Genomic DNA, 6,000 nt, shown 5'->3' with positions numbered 1-6,000 from the left:
CTGATTGTGACTATGGGGCCTGTACCTTCTCATCTTGCTTGGGACTCTGAGACTACCACTACTTGGGCTTGGAGTCTTGATAACCCTGTGAAGGTTTTTGTTGCTGCTGCTATTATGGTTTCTACTGCTGAGACTATTGGCCCTTAGAGGACCCTACTATATAGTTCTGATTCCCTTGCCAAGTGGGTTTCTGCTGGGTAGAGTTTTGGTTCTGACACCAATCTTGAGACTCATGTCTACCTTGAGTATCCTCAGCAACTAGTGTTATCTCCACTACCTATCTGAATGAAGTGAAAAATTTAGACCCATGATAAAGCAATGTACTCGTAGTTTCTCGTCCTTCATGTATTCAACATAAGGAAGGAGGTCAAGAAACTTGCTCTCATATTGAGCTACTGTAAGACCCCTCTAATATAGAGAATGAAACTCCTCTATTTGCTTTTGTTTGAAGTGCTCTGATAGGTACCTCTCTCAGAATATATCCAAGAATGACTCCCATGTAAGGGTATCCATCCTCACTCCTCCAATAGTCTCCTCCTAATGCCACCAATTGGAGGCATCTCCTCTCAGCTAATGGATTGCTAGACATGCCTTTAGATTACTCCCATAAGGACGTAATCTAAAGCACTACTGTAGGCTCTGCAACTAGGCCTATGTTACTATTCCCTCAGTGGAACCGGTAAAGATTGGTGGTCTGAGTCATATCAACTCCCTGATATCATCTTCTATATGCCTAGGAGGTTTATCTAGTGGTGGTCCTCTCTGATGTATCGACTCACCCTCATGCTCACCCTGTCCATCTATATGCCTTGGTGGGGGACTCCTACTCCTCTCTCTATCTCCAACCCCGTCTCCTCTAGGTCCCTCTGCTTCCACTACAAGAATCTGTTGTCCTGGCTATACCATAGGTAGTACTCTCTACTGAACTACACCAATCACTGTCTGAAGGGCATCCAAAATGTCTCGATTCAGGTTCGGTGGTGGTGGAGGTGGAGGTGGTGGTCCATCCTCCTATTTCACTCCACCACCTCTAGCCCTACGACCTCTGCCTCATCGGTTGCTATGAGTAACAGAAGGCATCCTACACAATTTAGCATTTAGTTTATGTTCAGAAGCATAATGGTTTAAGGTTCGTAGTGTTGAAACTAGGTTTTGATACCAAAATGTCATGCCCAAAATATAGAAGCAAAAACACACGTAATTTTTTTTTTTAAGTCCTCAATTATGCTAAAGTATAAAATTTTCAATGCAATCTATTTTTGTAACAAGGGAGTAATATATATATATTTTTAAACATTCCAATAGAATTTGCTAAATACCTAGTTGAACCAACAAATTGAATAATTCATTTTAACAACATTGCAAGATTGCTCTGATTTCCCTATAATAATGAAAATGAATTTACGTTCCAAACATAACATAATTTTTTTGCCTTAACATATTTGAACTTGAAATTTGCATAATTGCACATCACCATTTTATCTCATTTTTTTTGATACACATACATGTAACTGAAAGTATGAAAATCTCAAAAGCAATGATATTACTCATTCATTATTTTATTGACCACCTGATTCAAAGGCTCCACTAAGAAAGAACCAGGAAGAAAACCCAACATTGTTGCAACTACAACAAAAAGTTTAAAAACATTTTACACAGGATTTCAATCCTAAACGTAACTGAATTTCAACAATCAGTTTAAATTTCCTTCATGGCCCTTGGTAAGGGATCCATTTCATTTTCTATAATACATTGCTAAGATCGTGGAGAGAATGAAACCGACTAGGTGACAACAACCATAACAAGGAGGCAAATTAGACATTCATTCCCTTATTGGGTTTTCACAACAGGTTCGACATTAAACTCAACTATGGAGAAGGTGGATTTTTCTAATAGGAGATGTCGGCCACAACACCAAAATAGGTGTCCTATCGGGGCTATAACTCAAGAACTTCCGTTCTTCCATTCTTAAATGCCAAAATTCATACATGGTTTGTGCTGACAGATAGGGGCCCCATAACACCCTACCCTATCTCCCTCTTCTCATCCTGAGAAGAAACTCTACATTGTTGGAGTCTAATTGAAGACCTTTCCGAAAATGGCCACTTCTGCGCTATCTGAGGGTGAGTAATGCCAAAACACCCATAAAAAGAAAACTTCAAAATTCAAACAAACACAAAGGAAACACGTTGAAAAAAACTTGTTTTCAATCCTTCCCAACATACTCAACACACACACATACATACATAAACAATGAAACTGAAATATGAAGCACAACACAAAAACAAAATGAGGTAAAGTATTCCAACCTTCAAGAAAATAGGTGATGGAAATGAACAAGTTTGAGTAGAGCTAGCTTTCCTCTCCTTCTTCTCTAATTCTGAAAATCCCTCTAAAACTAGAGGTTGGGTGAACAACCCAAACCTCCTCAAAATTGCCTCTGAATAAGATCCTCAACCCAACCACCTCTCAAAGCAATAACTCCCCCCACTTGCCCAAAAGTTCTAGAGGCTTCTAACTCAACTAGACCTAAGGCTAACCTCAAGGTGGAGTTAAGGTCATTAAAACCATACAGAAATCATTCAATTTTCGCACCAAAGCAAAAATGGAGTTTTTGAGTGACCATAAAAGTCAACAAAGGGGGCTAGGTGGGTGCAAAATGCCCCCAACCCATACCCATACCCCTTGGGTATGAGGATTTCATGATTTTAGGCCTTAGGGATTAATTTGGGACCTAACAAATACTAAAAATTTTAGGACTATCTAACAACCTTCAAAAATCATATTAAACACTAATCTGGATTAGGGGTAAGTAATCTCGATAATAAACTGATTAGCAAAAAGGGTCACCAACTTAGTCCAACTTAGATTAAAAGGCTATTTGGTTAACCCTAACTAGCATGCTGGAATGCATAAACAATTCATGAGTGTCAAGCGACACTATAAAAAAACTATTACGAAACATTAACATTTACTGATTATAGATTGATACATTCATACATCTCACAATACAATTAAGATACGAACAACGGGGGTTCCACAATGGCACATAGGGTTCAATTCTATTTCTCTGTTAGGTTCCTCGGCTAAAATATCTTGCACACATCAGTAGCTCCATAAAATCACATGCACATATGTATATACCTATCAGGAAAATCACATAAATTAAAACATTCATCTTTCAAATAATTAGTGGTTTATCTCGTTCTACTCATGTTCTCAATCATTAAAATTGCATAATCAAAGTGTTAATTCTACATTTTCTTCCTTCATCAACATATATGTTCATAAAGCATTGAATGACGAAGTCAAATATCTGAAAGTAAACATCTCACAACATGAAATAACATAATATGTTCAGTGTATCCGATAGTGTCTCGACATATCGAGTCATGAGTATCAAAATAATAAAGTGTCAACTATGCTATGATGGGTCGAGGCAAGGCCTCACATAAGGCTTATAATGATCACTTCTGATGATCTGCCTTGTTAGGAGAAATAAGGATTGCTAGGTCCACCTTGCAAAAGGATTTATAAACATACAATGAAGTATGCATTTGGTAAAGTGATTTACAAAAGACTGTTAAGTCTACCTTGTGAAAGGATTTAACTATTCCACCTATTAGCATGAACCAGTGGATGATCTCTGATCTACAACTTGATTTGTTGAATGAGATTCTTTTGAGTGTAATAATCACCTTGTTGTGATAGATAAATATTTGTTGCTCCTTATATTGTTGTAGCCTTTTACTTTGCACTTTTGTTCTTTATGTATCTTCTCAATATTCCAAATATCATGCTTTGGATGTGATACAATACATTACATATTTACCAATCCAAATTATAATTCAACAATGTTGGCTATAATGCAAGTTTCACCAAAATACACAAATTCGGCCCAATTGTAGGTACTCGGGTTTTAAAGACAAGCTCGATGAGGTTGACAACCATTGTCAACACTTGGCATCGTCATGCACTCAATAGACATAGAAGCTCGGCTCATACTAATCACTTCCAAGTAGTTTGAACTTAGTCTGCACTAGTGACTCAGTGAATTCTGCAAAACTTAGTATATAAATTGAATCACTTGGTTGACACTACATAGCTCGGTCAGCACTATCACTACAAGCTTGGTAAGCATTGTAGAATTTGGTTTGCTCTAAGAAACTCGATAAACACTATGAAGCTAGGTTTACATTGATAATCACCAACTCGATAGAAATTGCTTGGTGCAAACTGAATGATGTTCTTGGAACTTGGTAACAACTATAGAGCTCAATAGAGCCTGAATTACTGGTTAACACTATTTACTGTACAATAAGTTTGATAACTACTAACCATTTGAATAAGTGTGTGTGTGTGTGTGTGTCACTAATAAACAAACTTGACTATAATGTCAACATTAACTCTATCTTCAATTTATTCCATAATGTATGCTAGAAATATCTAACAAATTTGGTATCTTGATCTGAAACTATATTCTTTGGAAAACAATGTAGTCTTACCACTTCTCTGAAAAAAAACTCTACTACATGAATAGCATCACTAGTCTTCTTGCAAGGAATAAAATGTGTCATCTTTGAAAACCTATCAACCACCAAAAAAATAAAATCATGCCCATGTTGAGTCCTCGGTAACCAAGAACAAAATCCATGCTAACATCCTCCCATGGCTTCTCTGGTATAGGTAATGACTGATACAACCTTGTATTCTACTTCACTCATTTCGCCATCTAACATAGTCTACAACTTTGTACAAACTTCTTCATATCTTGCTACAATTGTGGCCAGTAATAATTCTTAGCAACCAAAGAAATGGTCTTATCTTTGCCAGAATGTCCAGCCAATCCTCCACTATGTCTCTTCTTGATGAGATTCTCTCTCATTAAACTTCTAGGAATGCACAACTAGCTTCCTTTGAACAATGTACTATCCTAGATCATGAAATCCAACCACTTTTTCCTATTAAGTGTAATAGGTTACATACAAGTCTTCCATGCTTCACCAAAATTAGGATCATCTGGATACAAAATACTGAGTTCCTCTAACCCGACCACCTCGATCTGCATTTTTGTTAGCAAAAATTATCTTCTACTAAGAGCATTTGCAACTCTATTAGACTTCTCACTCTTCTGTTTCAAAACAAATGTATAACTCTGAAAAAACTCAACCCACTTCAAATGAATTTGGTTCAATTTTCCTTGACTATTTAAATATTGCAAGGCTTGATGATCAATTTACAAAACATACTCCTTAGGAAGAATATAATGTCTCCACTTCTTCAATGCTTGAACTATAGCATAAAATTCCTAATCATAAACGGGATATTTTCTTTTGGCATCATTCAATTTCTTAGTAAAGTAAGCAATAGGTCTTCCTTCTTGGCTCTTAACAACTACTAGTGTAGTACCACTAGCATCACAATCTACTTGAAACACCTTGTTAAAATCAGGAAGTGCTAAAACGGGCTGCTCAATAATTTTCTGTTTTAGCAGCTTAAAACTCTTATTTAACCCTATAGTCCACTTAAATTATTTCCTATCCTCTCTCATTGTTTTAGTCAGGGGTCCACAAATACTGCTAAAACCTCTTCTAAACTTTCTGTAAAAATTAGCTAGTCCATGAAAAAATCTTACCTTTATTGTACTCCTTGGAGTAGATCATTCAAGGATAGCCTTCACTTTTTTTAGGTCCATTTTCAAACCTTCTGTTGAAACTACAAATTCTAGGTACACTAACTCCTCCTTAAAAAATTGCACTTCTTTAGGTTTATCAACAAATTTTCTTCCCTCAACTTATCAAATACCTTGCTAATATGGATCAAATGCTCCTCCAATGTCTTACTAAAGATCAAAATATCATCCAGGTAAAAAAAAAAACTTACCTTTGAAACTCCTTCAATACCTTATTCACGAGCCTCATGAAAGTGCTCAGTGCATTGGTTAGCCCAAAAGGCATGACTAACCATTTGTACAATCCTTCTTTTGTCTTGAAAGTAGTC

The sequence above is a fragment of the Cupressus sempervirens genome, chromosome 9, assembly GCF_028749045.1.
Source record: "Cupressus sempervirens isolate cs-2001-9-10 chromosome 9, ASM2874904v1, whole genome shotgun sequence".
NCBI classification, from domain to species: domain Eukaryota; kingdom Viridiplantae; phylum Streptophyta; class Pinopsida; order Cupressales; family Cupressaceae; genus Cupressus; species Cupressus sempervirens.
Note: the sequence above shows the minus strand (reverse complement) of the source record.